Source organism: Oncorhynchus mykiss, chromosome 8, assembly GCF_013265735.2.
Source record: "Oncorhynchus mykiss isolate Arlee chromosome 8, USDA_OmykA_1.1, whole genome shotgun sequence".
In the NCBI taxonomy this organism is placed as follows: domain Eukaryota; kingdom Metazoa; phylum Chordata; class Actinopteri; order Salmoniformes; family Salmonidae; genus Oncorhynchus; species Oncorhynchus mykiss.
In genome coordinates, this window is record NC_048572.1 from 28284333 (window position 1) to 28299873 (window position 15541).

Consider the following 15541-nt stretch of genomic DNA (forward strand, 5'->3'; position numbering starts at 1 on the left):
AGGACAGGGACAGGAGATTATTAGGCAGGACATTCAGTGTATAAGTCGTCAGGACGTCGTCTTGTGGTCAAAGAGAAACGATCTCCTCCACCCCCAAAATATTTGACCCGCCTACCCGGGCATGCTCACCTATTTTAAATATATAATTGCATTGTGTATGTTAATTTACAGTAATTATTATTCAACGTGTTCTCACCTGGAATTTAAACTCACAACCTCGTAGTTCACAGATTTCCAATCTTCCTGTTACGCCACCGTGTCTGTGTCAACGCCAGCTTTCACCTGTATTGTTACACTTTGCACTTCAAAGTAAATCTCAAATATTTTTAAAATACACGGAAGAAAAACAAGTTTATTTTTTACAGTGATTCAGGAGAAACATTAAAAAATATTAGATAGCTAACTATACAGTACATTGCAAAGCCTCAAATGGCTGAAATAAGTCAATCAAATCACTGATGAGAGATTAGTCTGATTAAAACTTCTCCGGGATCAGTGTCCCTTCCACGGGACGGTTGAGCTAGCGTGGGCTAATGCAATTAGCATGAGTTTGTAAGTAACAAGAACATTTCCCAGGACATAGACATATCTGATATTGGCAGAAAGCTTACATTCTTGTTCATCTAACTGCACTGTCCAATTTACAATAGCTATTACAGTTAAATAATAGTATGCTATTGTTTGAGGAGAGTGCACAATTTTGTACATGAAAAGTTATTAATAAACAAATTAGGCACATTTGGGCAGTCTTGATACAACATTTTGAACAGAAATGCAATGGTCATTGGATCAGTCGAAAATGTTGCACATACATTGCTGCCATCTAGTGGCTAAAATCGAAATTGCACCTGGGCTGGAATAATACATTATGTCCTTTCTCTTGCAAAACAAAGATGATAATACAAAAAAAATACAAAAGAGCAGTTTGTTTTATCTTTCACCAGAACTGTTGTGTTATGCTCTCCTACATTCCTTTCACATTTCCACAAATTTCAAAGTGTTTCCTTTCAAATGGTACCAAGAATATGTGTATCCTTGCTTCAGTGCCCGAGCTACAGGCAGTTAGATATGTGAATTTAGGTGAATATTTAAAAAAGGGGGTGTATCCTTAAGAGATTTTGACTGATAACTGAAATAGCAGTGCACTCTTTTGCTAAGTGCAGAGATGTGTTATAGTTAATTAATGTGTAGGGGACTTATGAAGAATGCTATACACTTACAATGTAGAAAGATCAGTATACTCCAAATCCAGAGGTTGTGAATTCAAAGTCTAGCTGGAGTCATATCAAAGTCTGTACTATAAAAGTGAATATGTCAAATGTAATCATATTGTCATTGATTAAAGTTTTGCACTATTTTAGCTGAGCAGCATCCTACTTACCTTGAAATCACCCATCCCATTTGATGACTTTACTTATAAAACAAATGTCCTGAGAACGTCTTGAAGATGTCCTCACATGGTCCTCAACGACGCCCTAGTAACTTTCAGGGAACTAGACAAAGTTTCCCTGTCCTCAGTGACGTCCTGGTAACTTACTGGGACCTACAAAAAGGTCCCCCAGAGTACATTCCCTTGGGACCATCACGCAACGTCCTAATGACTAGTAAAATAAAAAAGTCCTGAACATCCTAAAAAAAGTATTGACATGGTCCTCAGTGATATCTTGGTAACTTACAGGGAACTACAAGAAGGTCCCTCTTGGGACGTTTCCTTGGGACCGTCATGAAACGTCCCCTTGTGGTCATTGAATGTCACATGGATAACTTCCTATCAGAACCAATTAGGAACATATTCCTAATGTTCCCTAATGGACATCAAAATACCTTATTATAACATTATACTGCAACTTAACCGGGACCTGTACTGAACGTCCAAGAGGTCAACTTGTGAATGGCAAGCCCAGATTCAACCACAAGGATCAGAGAGGTTTTCCAATGCTTCGCAATGAGGGACACCGATTGGTAGATGTGTGTATAAAAAAAAAAAGAAGACATTGAATATCCCTTTGTGAATGGTGACGTTATTAGGCTTTGGATGGTCCCAGTCACTACAAAAAGGCACCCTTCCTTACTGTTGGAAGGAAAACACTCAGGGATATCACCATGAGGCTAAAGGTGACGTAATTTAATGGCTGTGATGGGAGAAAACTGAGGATGGATCAACAGCAATACTAACTTCAGTGAACCTAACTGAAAAGAAGGAACTCTGTACAGAATAAAAATATTCCAAAACATGCATCCAGTTTGCAATAAAGTAATACTGAATTTTTTGGGGCAGCAAATTATATTTTTATCATGAACACAAAGTTAAACGTTTGGGGCAAATCCAATATTGAGTACCACTCTTCGTATTTTCAGGCATGGTGGCTGCATCAGTTTTGACTTAAATCGGCTTGAAAATCTATGGCAAGACTAGAAACAATGGCTGTCTAACTATGATCAACGACCAACTTGAAAGAGCTTGAAGAATAATGCGCAAATATTGTACAATGCAGGTGTGCAAAGCATTTAGAGGCTCACAGCAAAAGACTAACAGCTGTAATCCCTGCCAAAGGGGTCTCTAACATGTATTGACTCAGGGAGGTGAATACTAATCCAATCAAGATATATTAGTGTTTATTTTTCCTACGTTTTTAACAAATGTTAGAATTTGTCTTCAACTTTGATATTAGAGTATTTTGTGTAGTTCGTTGACAAAATGACAAATCCGTTTTAATCCCACATTGAAACACAAAGAATGTGAAGAAAGTAAAGGGGTGTAAATACTTTCTGAAGGCACTGTATGTACAAAAGAGCATGACTGTAGCTCAAACGGGACAGGAGATAAGGAGTTTCTCATTAGGAGATGTGTTTATAAAATGTTTTAATTAACTGCAGCTAAAAAAAGTAAAAGGAGATACACTTGTTCAAAGTGTGGAATTTCAGATTATTACTATAACGCCCTCCTTGGGCCAATCATTGTAATATTGTAAATGCCGGATCTCTATGGCAAGACGCATCATTCAGCCAAGTTTTGTCAAAATTGGGCCAGTGGTAACGTTTGTACTCACGTACAGCGCATTCGGAAAGTATTCTGACCCCTTGACTTTGTTGATGCACCTTTGGCAGTGATTACAGCCTCGAGTCTTCTTGGGTATGACGCTACAAGCTTGGCACACCTGTATTTGTGAAGTTTCTCCCATTCTTCTCTGCAGATCCTCTCAAGCTCTGTCAGGTTGGGTGGGGTGTGGCTGGGCCACTCAGGGACATTCAGAGACTTGTACCGAAGTCACACCTGCGTTGTCTTGGCTGTATGCTTAGGGTCGTTGTCCTTTTGGAAGGTGAACCTTCTCCCCAGTCTAAGGTCCTGAGCGCTCTGGAGCAGGTTTTCATCAAGGATCTCTCTGTACTTTGCTCCGTTCATCTTTCCCTCGATCCTGACTTGTCTCCCAGTCCCTGCCTCCGAAAAACATCCCCACAGTATGATGCTGCCACAATCATGCTTCACAGTAGGGATGGTGCCAGGTTTCCTCCAGACATGACCCTTGGCATTCAGGCTAAATATTTCAATCTTGTTTTCATCAGACCAGAGAATCTTGTTTGTCATGGTCTGAGAGTCTTTAGGTGCCTTTTGGCAAACACCAAGCGTGCTGTCATGTGCTTTTTACTTACAATGCCTTGCGAAAGTATTCGGCCCCCTTGAACTTTGCGACCTTTTGCCACATTTCAGGCTTCAAACAAAGATATAAAACTGTATTTTTTTGTGAAGAATCAACAACAAGTGGGACACAATCATGAAGTGGAACGACATTTATTGGATATTTCAAACTTTTTTAACAAATCAAAAACTGAAAAATTGGGCGTGCAAAATTATTCAGCCCCTTTACTTTCAGTGCAGCAAACTCTCTCCAGAAGTTCAGTGAGGATCTCTGAATGATCCAATGTTGACCTAAATGACTAATGATGATAAATACAATCCACCTGTGTGTAATCAAGTCTCCGTATAAATGCACCTGCACTGTGATAGTCTCAGAGGTCCGTCAAAAGAGCAGAGAGCATCATGAAGAACAAGGAACACACCAGGCAGGTCCGAGATACTGTCGTGAAGAAGTTTAAAGCCGGATTTGGATACAAAAAGATTTCCCAAGCTTTAAACATCCCAAGGAGCACTGTGCAAGCGATAATATTGAAATGGAAGGAGTATCAGACCACTGCAAATCTACCAAGACCTGGCCGTCCCTCTAAACTTTCAGCTCATACAAGGAGAAGACTGATCAGAGATGCAGCCAAGAGGCCCATGATCACTCTGGATGAACTGCAGAGATCTACAGCTGAGGTGGGAGACTCTGTCCATAGGACAACAATCAGTCGTATATTGCACAAATCTGGCCTTTTTCCAAGAGTGGCAAGAAGAAAGCCATTTCTTAAAGATATCCATAAAAAGTGTTGTTTAAAGTTTGCCACAAGCCACCTGGGAGACACACCAAACATGTGGAAGAAGGTGCTCTGGTCAGATGAAACCAAAATGGAACTTTTTGGCAACAATGCAAAACGTTATGTTTGGCGTAAAAGCAACACAGCTCATCACCCTGAACACATTATCCCCACTGTCAAACATGGTGGTGGCAGCATCATGGTTTGGGCCTGCTTTTCTTCAGCAGGGACAGGGAAGATGGTTCAAATTGATGGGAAGATGGATGGAGCCAAATACAGGACCATTCTGGAAGAAGAACCTGATGGAGTCTGCAAAAGACCTGAGACTGGGACGGAGATTTGTCTTCCAACAAGACAATGATCCAAAACATAAAGCAAAATCTACAATGGAATGGTTCAAAAATAAACATATCCAGGTGTTAGAATGGCCAAGTCAAAGTCCAGACCTGAATCCAATCGAGAATCTGTGGAAAGAACTGAAAACTGCTGTTCACAAATGCTCTCCATCCAACCTCACTGAGCTCGAGCTGTTTTGCAAGGAGGAATGGGAAAAAATGTCAGTCTCTCGATGTGCAAAACTGATAGAGACATACCCCAAGCGACTTACAGCTGTAATCGCAGCAAAAGGTGGCGCTACAAAGTATTAACTTAAGGGGGCTGAATAATTTTGCACGCCCAATATTTCAGTTTTTGATTTGTTAAAAAAGTTTGAAATATCCAATAAATGTTGTTCCACTTCATGATTGTGTCCCACTTGTTGTTGATTCTTCACAAAAAAAATACAGTTTTATATCTTTATGTTTGAAGCCTGAAATGTGGCAAAAGGTCGCAAAGTTCAAGGGGGCCGAATACTTTCGCAAGGCACTGTAGAAGTGGCTTCCGTCTGACCGCTCTACCATAAAGGCCTGTTTGGTGGAGTGCTGCAAAGATGGTTGTCCGTCTGAAAGGTGCTCACAGAGGAACTCTGGAGATCTGTCAGAGTGACCACCAGGTTCTTGTTCACCTCCCTGACCAAGGCCCTTCTCCCCTGATTGCTCAGTTTGGCCGTGCGGCCAGCTCTAGGAAGAGTCTTGGTGATTCCAAACTTCTTCCATTCAAGAATGATATGAAATATGTGACTCGTTTCAGGAAACTAGGCATATGCCGAGCATCACTACTTCACAGGAGAGCCATTTGAACATAAACTTTTTTTTAAATCAAAATGCGTTTTCTGGCAGAAATGCCTTCTGGAACATGTGAACTTTCATGTGCCTTAATAACAAATTTGCATGACATCTATAAATACGAATAAAATTGTTAAGTTACGAGCCTAGTTGGTTTAGCCACAGAAAAAATAAGCAACCTTCCCGCTAGCCATGATTGGCTGAGATAATGAGTGGGCTAGACATGCTGAGAGATGAGTTCGGATTGGTTGGCCATGTAGGATTCTTCTGTCAATGACATGAGCTGGTCAGTATTTGTAGGTAATCCTTTCTAACGGGTCTTTTTTTGAAAGATATCACGTAGTTGTTCTCCACTTTCTGGAGGACCGAGTTTTGAAATCAGTGGCATTATGGCAGAATTATGTGGGATACAGCGATGGGGTAGTTATTCAATCTAGCTAGTTACATTTTTAGATATTACACGTTTCTAATTTTGTCAGAAAGTCGTTTTCATTTCCAGTTACTGTACTGTTAGCTAGCTGGCTAACGTTAGCTGGCTGGCTTGCTAGCTAACGTTACGTGCATGATCTGTGTAGTTATTTTATTCGTATCTCAGAACCATTTGCATTGCTAGTTATAGCCTGGTTTTGTTAGCTACCTGCAGATTCATGCAGGGTAGAAACGTTATGAGTTGGGATTATGGTTCATTGTTTAGCTAGCTAGCTACATGTCTATACAAAAGACTCCCTTATGCAAGTAACCATTTCAATAGAATGTTCATTATGTTACTGCGACAACTGTCGATAGACAGCCAGAGCGAATTTACCAGCTACTGTACATCTGCTCCAATTTCAGAGCACTCTAACTGATGAATTTACGAATGCTCAAAACCCATTGAACATGGCCGGTATCAGTAAACATTGACAAAAAATTGTAATTACACTGTTGCCAGCAGCACAGTTGCAGTCACCAACACTCTGGGTAACATAAAAACAGCCTAACCAGCTCTGTTAGGGCAAGTAAAAAGGTCAGATTAAGCTGTTCTCTGTAAGCTAGCAAATGTTAGCCAGTTAGCTTGGGTGCTTGACTGCTGTTGTTAGGTCAGAACTCTCGGATCAACCCTACTCCTCGGCCAGAGAGTCCAGTGTGCGCTCTGAACACTCCGAGAGCAAAACACTCTGAATTTATGAACAGACAATCTGAAAATGCTCTTAGTTTATGGATGTCCAGAGTGCACTCTGAGCACACTGGCACTCCAGATTAAATTTGCGTACCCTCCCGTAGCATAAACCAGCCTTTAGTCTTGAAATCTTTGGTTGTTTAGTACATGACCTCACACGTGAATCCTTAAAGAGATGAGTGGGGCTAAGGCTTTAGAGGGTGTGAACGATGCTGAAAGGGTGTAGACAAAGAAGAGCTCTCCATTAGGTGTACCAGAACATTCTAGGGACATTTTCTCAGAAGTGAGTTTGTCAACTTTCAAAGCAGAATTACTTTCCCATATACTATTTTCTATCTCTGAGTCTCTACTTTACTCCAACGTAAAAAAAAAAAAGGACAACGTAAGACTACTACGGTCTTGCTACATAAAACCGAATCGAGCCGGTCAGTGACATATGGTACTCAGTGATGTGTTGTGTTGGATTTGCACCAAACACAATGCTTTATATTCAGGACAAAAAGTTAATTTCTTTGCCACATTTTTTTGCAGTATTACTAAGTACCTGGTTGCAAACAAGATGCATGTTTTAGAATATTTGTATTCTGTATAGCCTTCCTTCTTTTAACTCTGTCTTTTAGGTTAGTATTCTGGAGTAACTACAATATTGTTAATCCATCGTCAGTTCTCATGTAACCACCATTAAACTTTGTAACTATTTTAAAATCACCATGGGCCTCATGGTGAAATTCCTGAGCAGTTTCCTTCCTCTCTGGCAACTGAATTAGGAAGGACGCCTTTGTCCTTGTAGTGGCTGGGTGTATTGATAATTAATCATTAGTAACTTCAACATGCTCAAAAAGATATTTAGCGACTGTTCTTTTTGTTTTTACACATCGGTGCCATTCTTTGCGAGGCATTGAAAAACTTCCCTGGTATTTGTGGTTGAATCCATGCTTGAAACTCACTACTCAATGGAGGGAATTTACAGATAAAATTATCTGTGGGATACAGCGATGGGGTAGTTATTCAAAAATCATGTTAACCACTATTATTGAACATGGAATACGAACATGCAACTTATTATGTGATTTGTTAATTAAGCAAAAAAAAAAACGTTTTACTGCTGAACTTACATGTTTAATTAATTTAAAACCTCTCTGGGATATGTGGGACGCGTCCCACCTGGCCAAAAGCCAGTGAAAATGCAGAGCACCAAATTCAAATAAATTACTATAAAAATAAAACTTTCATGAAATCACACACGCAATATAGCAAATTAAAGCTACACGTGTTGTGAATCCAGCCAACATGTCAGATTTCAAAAAGGCTTTTCGGCAAAAGAAAACAATGCTATTATCTGAGAGTAGCACCTCTGTAAACAAAGAGAGAAATTGGGAGAGGGTGTGGTGATTGCCATCTAAGAGCTAACATCATTTTTGCGGCATTGCTGATTGATTGAGAGATTCAAGGAGTAACATCATTAAAACTTGTTAGGGATAGGGGGCAGTATTTTCACTTTGGATGAATTGCGTGCCCATAGTGAACTGCATCCTACTCTGTCCTAGATTGCTAATATATGCATATTATTATTACTATTGGATAGAAAACACTCTGACATTTCTAAAACTGTTTGAATTATGTCTGTGAGTATAACAGAACTCATAGGGCAGGCAATCTTCCAAACAGGAAGTGAAATTCTGAATACATGTCTATTTTCAAGTCATCGCCTATCCACTTCCAAATAAGATATGGATCTGGTAGCACTTCCTACGCCTTCCACTAGATGTCCTCATTCAGTAGAACGTGGAATGGAGCTTCTGGTGTGAACTTTTGTCTGTGGGTGTCACCATTGTTCCATTTGGCTGCAGATGAAAACGTATGCTCCGGTTGGAACGTTATTGGATATATATGAAAATAACATCCTGAAGATTGATTCTCTACTTAGTTTGACCAGTTTATTCGACCTGGAATATATATTTTTGAAGTTTTCGTCCGAGTTCTCCTGGACCAGCGTCAGCTTTTGGGCACGTGAGCTGAAAGTGCTAGCAAATGCAGCTAATTGGACACTAGTATTGGACATTATGGAACAAAACAACGATTTATTGTGGAACTAGGACTCCTTGCACTGCATTCTGATGAAAGAGCATCAAAGGTAAGGGAATATTTATGATGTAATTTCGTATTTCTGTTGACTCCAACATGGCGGAGAAATATATTTACGTCTGAGCGCTGTCTCAGATTATTGCATGATAGGCTTTTTTCATAACGTTTAAAAAAGATCTGACACAGCGGTTGCATTAAGAACCAGTGTATATTTAATTATATGTAGAACATGTATCTTTAGTCAAAGTTTATGATGAGTATTTCTGTTATCTGGCGTAGCTTTCTATAATTCCTCTGGATATTTTGGAGGCATTTCTGAACATGGCGTCAATGTAAACCGAGATTTGTGGATATAAATATGCATCTTATTGAACAAAACATAAATGTATTGTGTAACTTGTCATATGAGTGTCATCTGATGAAGATTTTCAAAAGGTCTTTGGCTGGGAATTTTTTCTTTTTTTTTTTCCTTTTGGTGGTGGTCTAACATAAATATATGTTGTGTTTTCGCTGTAAAACATTTTAAAAATCGGACATGATGGGTAGATGAACAAGATGTTTACCTTTCATTTTCTGTATTGGACTTGTTAATGTGTGAAAGTTAAATATTTCTAAAGAATATTTTTGAATTCCCTGCGCCACCTTTTCAGCTGAATGGGAGGGGGGGGGGGGGGGGGGGGGGAGTTCCCCTAGGGGATCACCTTGCTATAACAGGTTTTAAGTAACATAATAGATGCAAAGCATTGCATATTTACATTCATGTACTTCGAAATTACTTTTTTGCTTTGCCCCTGAAGCATTTAAATGCATGGCACTCCCACATCATATGAATGAATGTGCCTAGCCTACCTGATTTAGGGCACACAGTGAACAGTTGAGAGTTGCGATCAATTTAATTGGAAAACATTTTCTTGGTGTTAAATACAGTCTGTGAACAAACTTAAAATGTATACATTTATGGTTCGGATTATGGGATGCCAAGGTCTTATTTTAGAAATAGAAATTGTGTGAGCAATAATAGGACCAAAGAGTAGTTTACATTATTTAAGGGGTATATGACTGTGTCACGGACCCCTCTGGAACATTCATCACGCACACCTGTCCCCTATTCTCAATGATTAGTATATATGTTACCTTTGTTTTCCATGGTCTTGTCGGTTGTTGTTACAATGTCCGTTTGTGCGTGTGAATGCCTGTGCTGTGTGTTTTGGGCTTTCGTGCCCTTGTGGATTGCGCAGATGATTACGGATCTCGTCCCGTGCGTTAATCATTGTGCGCATGTCTATTTATTCGAGGAACTCCTCGCTCTTTAGTTTGCGTTTCAACCCTGTGTTTTGTGTACGTGTTTGTTTAGTCTTTGTCCCCGTGTCTTTACACGGTACGCCGTAATTTGGGCTGAATAAAAACCCTATTTCGCATTCCTTTGTCTGTCTCCCAAATCTCTGCATGCCAACATGACAGACTGAAGACCACCTCTAGGAGGTACCATTCTCTCTTTACTCAGCCAGGGGCAGAAGAATCATGTCTAAACCAATTTTGGATGGGGAGAAATGCTAGTGAAATGCTGGAAATGTCTGGAAATACAATTCAAAGTTTGGTGCAGATAGTCCTTCTACGTCTTTCTCTATGTGAGTTTGTACATTTTATCAGGAAACGTTTACTTTGCCCTATACATTTTAAAACCACACTATGAATTTTAGCCCAATAGCCAGATTTGGGAGCCATGGAAAGCATTGAGCTACAAAAATTCAGCTGTGGCAATATATTAGTATTGACAATAGATATTCTGCTGGTTAAAGCAACTGGTATATTATTTCATCTATCTTTCATCTACCAGGTGGCGTAGCGGGCAGCGGTTGTGAGTTGATGGGAGTAAATAGGTGGATCCAATGGGGTAGCGGAATCCTCCGACGACCAGGCGGGAATGGGGTAAATGATCCGGGTGAGTAACTGAAGACAGAACAAACGGAGGTAAGTTTAAGGCAAGCAATACGTAAAAAACAACAAAACAAATTCTATCCAACTTGAGGCTGATACTATGGCACAACATACTGTTCATGGCTAACGATCCGGCAGGGAATGGATGTCAGGTCAGAGCTTTTGAAGGGGAGAGGTGATGATCAGGACAGGTGTGCAGATTACTGATGGGATACAGGTGCGGGTGAACATCGATCTCCCAACAAGCTAATTCGCCCGGCAACCAGACAGGGTGCGTTCCAGGACACCGGAGACACACTCCAGGACAGAAACACAGGCAAACACAGACTCAGGAAGCGGGATTCGTGACAGGTACGACAGTTGAACTAAGCTCATGTGTCGTTTATAAGTTTATAAGTTATATTCATTAATGGGCGCATATCATTAATGTATAAGTCCAAAAATATATTTAGCAACACATTTAAATAGACCACACAGGCTGATATAGGAAATATGGCAACTAGACACAAACTGGCACCCAAGTCCTATTTTCCAGTCCACAAAAAAATCAAAAAATCATTACAAATATTCTCAAATTCAAATAGGTTCAAACTCCACAGAAAACAGTATATATCAGCCTTTGGTATAGAGTTTACAGTAAAACTCGGAAATGCTTAACATTAAATTATCATGCAATAAATAGAAGCTCTTCAATTGTCATGCAGTCAATAAAAGCTTCAATAATTATGCAATAAATAATCAAGTTATATGTGCTCTATGGAGTGGGCAAAGAAACAGTAACAGCGAGAAACCGGACTGTACTGTATGCCCTGGGCCAGTTTTCTACGAGCAGCACCACTCGCTAGTCTACAAGCAACACCAAAGAAGAAAACAAAAACAAAGTAAAGCTAAAGCATTTACAAAATAGCTTTGATGCATATATCCTAGTGTCCTCCTGCAGGCTGGACCGAAGTTTCCAATATTCCACGGCCTTAGCAGTCCATTGTTCTCAGATGCGCATGACCCCGTCTCTCTCCTGAGAGAGGACGAAGTGAGGGAGAGACCACACTGCTGCAACTAGACCCTAGGAGAAGCGGAAAAGACCACAGGATGAGTGCCATTGTCTGGATGAATACTAGTAACTCACTCACTCCAAAATTGTAGGTAATCTGAAGATCGTCCCTTAATAGTACGGCTATAGAGGGTTGTCTGGAAGGCTGTAGTCACGGGTAGTATTGGCATCGAAGATTCGAGGTGAAGATGCTCTACTTGGAGCTTCCGGTGTCTGGGCTGGGAGAAGCGGTCAGGTTTCTCCTCCCCGGAGTTGCTTGGCTCTGTTTTGAATCGCTACTTTTTTATGCAGGTAACCAGCCAATGTAGAAACGCCAGGTGGAGGTCAGCTAACAATACTTCTGTGTCGAAACCTGCAGAGGGGAAAAGTTCTCCAAACAATAGCACAAGCACTATACCTCAATCATTCATAGGAGTCTATGCTCAGTTCATAGTAGGTGATTGTTTGTTAATCAGTTCATGTCAGATCAATCAGGCCTGGGTACGGTTAGAGTGTTGGGCCAGTAACTGAAAGGTCGCTCGTTCAAATCCCCGAGCCGACATGATATAACAATCTGTCAATCTGCTCTTGGGCAAGGCACTTAAGTCTAATTGCTCCAGGGTCACTGTTGATAATGGTTGACATTGGCTGTGACCCCACTCTCCAAGGGTGTATAAGGGGGAGTTGGGATATGCAATAAACACACACCAAATGATTATCAGTTCCATTCATTCTCAGTCTATGCATTACCCACTGAGCAAAAACTGTTTGAATCAACATTGTTTCCACATCATTTCAACACAAAAATGTAATGCGATAACGTAGGGGGATTTCGTCTTTTTTTTACCCAACCTTTAAACCTACATTAATGACATGGTAAAATGTTTTGTTGATTTCACGTTGAATTCACGTTGGTTGACAACTCAACCAAATGTAAATTAAAACTAAACGTTGAACTGAAGTCTGTGCCAATGTAACAGGGTTGGTTATGTTTCCACTTGCCTCTAAAGAAATGTTTATTTAATGTTCAAGCATTCAACTCTGATGACAATAAGGTGTGTTGTGATTGGCCCCGCTTGCAGATAGGGGGAGATCGTGAACGTCAGGTCTTCCCAGTATGAAAATGTGATGCAAGGGGTAGGTCACGTTCTGAATACTGTTTTCTATTTTCTATTTTACAATGTGTACAAGTTTGCTGTACGTTACTGATTTATACATGTGTGGGCATATGGTACCTGTTAGGGATTGAGGGGCTTTCTGGGATGTGCTTTGGCATATGATTGCTGTAAATAAGTGTGTTAGCTAGCGTACACTGATGTAATGGTCACATAAGCCACTGCTAACACAGTTGTCTTCATGCTACAGATTTGGCCATCGACAGCCATCAATACCGTTAAGCCCTGCACAACTAATGTGCTGTTTCCCATTTAACAACAGGTATTTACACACGTTATATTTTGTATTGTATTTTTGTATTTTGTTCGCCCAGTATGAAAATGTGATGCAAGGGATTTTGCCATCGACAGCCATCAATACCGTTAAGCCCTGCACAACTAACGTGCTGTTTCCCATTTAACAACAGCAGAAATAAATTATGCTCAACTGGGACCACTGGTCGAAGTGATTTATTTTGAGAAAACACAACGCATGGAGAGTACATATACATCTGTTACACCCAGTGGGTAGTTGATCACATTAGTTGATCTTTCATGTCTAAAGCGTAACGGCGCATACCAAAGTAGCACCAGAGCTTGGACCTCCTGATCCTCTTCAAACTCTGGGGTGTGACTCAACTCAGACCCTGACCCTTCTGACACAGACCCCACCTGTGGAACTCAACCTCCCAGGCCTATGTGGCTTAGCTACGGGATGTGTGCAGGCTGGCTCAGGAGAGGCAGAGGTTACAGAGGGCCCTACTGGAGGCACTATAAAGGAACCTCCAGGGGGCGCTATAGTCAGTGCTACAGGTGAGATTGCTACAGATGGCCCTACACAGGGTGCTAAAGGGGGCCTTACAGGGGGCTCTACAGTTGATGGTACAGGTGGCCCTACACAGGGTGCTAAAGGGGGCCTTACAGGGGGCTCTACAGTTGATGGTACAGGTGGCCCTACAGGGGATGCAAGAGCAGGAAGTGTGGCAAGTGGCAGCTCCCTAACAGCAGGTCCTGGTGGAGGCAGTACTAGGAAAGGAAGTGCAGTGGTACAGGTAACTGGCAAAATAATGGGAACAATCGAGTAACTGAGATATCCAAAGTATATTGAAAGCAGGTTTTTCCACATAGGTGTGGTTCCTGAGTGAATTAAGCAATTAACATCCCATCATGCTTATGTATAGAAATGCTGGGCAAGCCATTATTTTGGCTACGCCCCATAGGAAGGCAATGCCCCTATCCACAAAGCACGAGTGGTCACTGAATGGTTTGATGAGCAGGAAAATGATGTAAACTATATGCCATGGCCATCTGAGTCACCGGAGGTCAACCAAATTGAACATTTATGGGATATTCTTGAGCGGCGCCTGAGACATTGCATTTTCCATCACCATCAACAAAACACCAAATTATGGAATTTCTCGTGGAAGAAAGGTGTCCATCCCTCCAATAGAGCTCCAGACACTTGTAGATATGCCAAGGTGCATTGAAGCTGTTCTGGATTGTGGTGGCTCAACGCCTTATTAGGACACTTTATGCTGGCGTTTCCTTTATTTTGGCAGTTACCTGTACCTGTTCCTGAAGGACAGTGATGCTGTCTCATTGCAACCTGATGGGGCTCCACTGGTTCAGCTGGCAGATGTTCTACTTCAGCATAACATGGGCGGAGATTGTTGCGATGGATGGTACCGGTCCGACCCTCCCTCCCTTCAGGGCGAAGTGTATAGCAAGCACTATACCTCAATCATTCATAATAGAGTCTTTGCTCAGTTCATAGTAGGTGATTGTTCGTTAATCAGTTTGTCAAGTTAATCAGTTCTATTCATTCTCAGCCTATGCAAATTAGTTAATCTTTCATATCAGACGGTGAGAGCAAAACAGTAGATGTCATTTGATAAGTATTGTTGATTTACCAAAATAGATTTCAATTGCAATATTTATAGTATTTTTTTATGACCACTGTGGAATTTCTTCTGATAATTGGGTATATTCCGCTGGAAGGTGACTTCCATGTATTTCTGATCACGGAAACAATCAAGTATTTTTTGGTGAGGTGGGGAGATACACTTTTTCTATGGGTTTTCCTTAAATATGGGTATGAGTGATCATCAATCATGCAATAGTCCATTTGTCCAGTAATTTAATGGTCCAAAAATTACTAATCGATTGTATTCATTAGGTTGTGTAATAATTACATAGTTTCCATGTTTATGTGTTTCCACTTTTATGTGTCCAGCATTCCTGGATTAGTAATAATTGTTGATTAGAATGTGTGTGTGTGCGCGTGCTTGCACTTCACTTCAGACAAACTCCTCATGAGGGCGCCAAATAACTACAGAGCGCCAAACTACCATGGCTGACCCTGTAAAACAACACATTTCATACCACCTCATACTACCAGACTGTAGCATGGCTATACCACACAACCCAAACAAGTGCATTACTCATGCAATGTACTGTCCATGTTATGATGGCCCACATTTCTTCAAAAACAATCATCTACATTGTGTACATCTACATTTTATCTTGGAATGTTTGTCAAATTCGATTGTGATCCATCATTAGATTAGATTCAAAATGTATACGGTAGAGGCAGACGTTC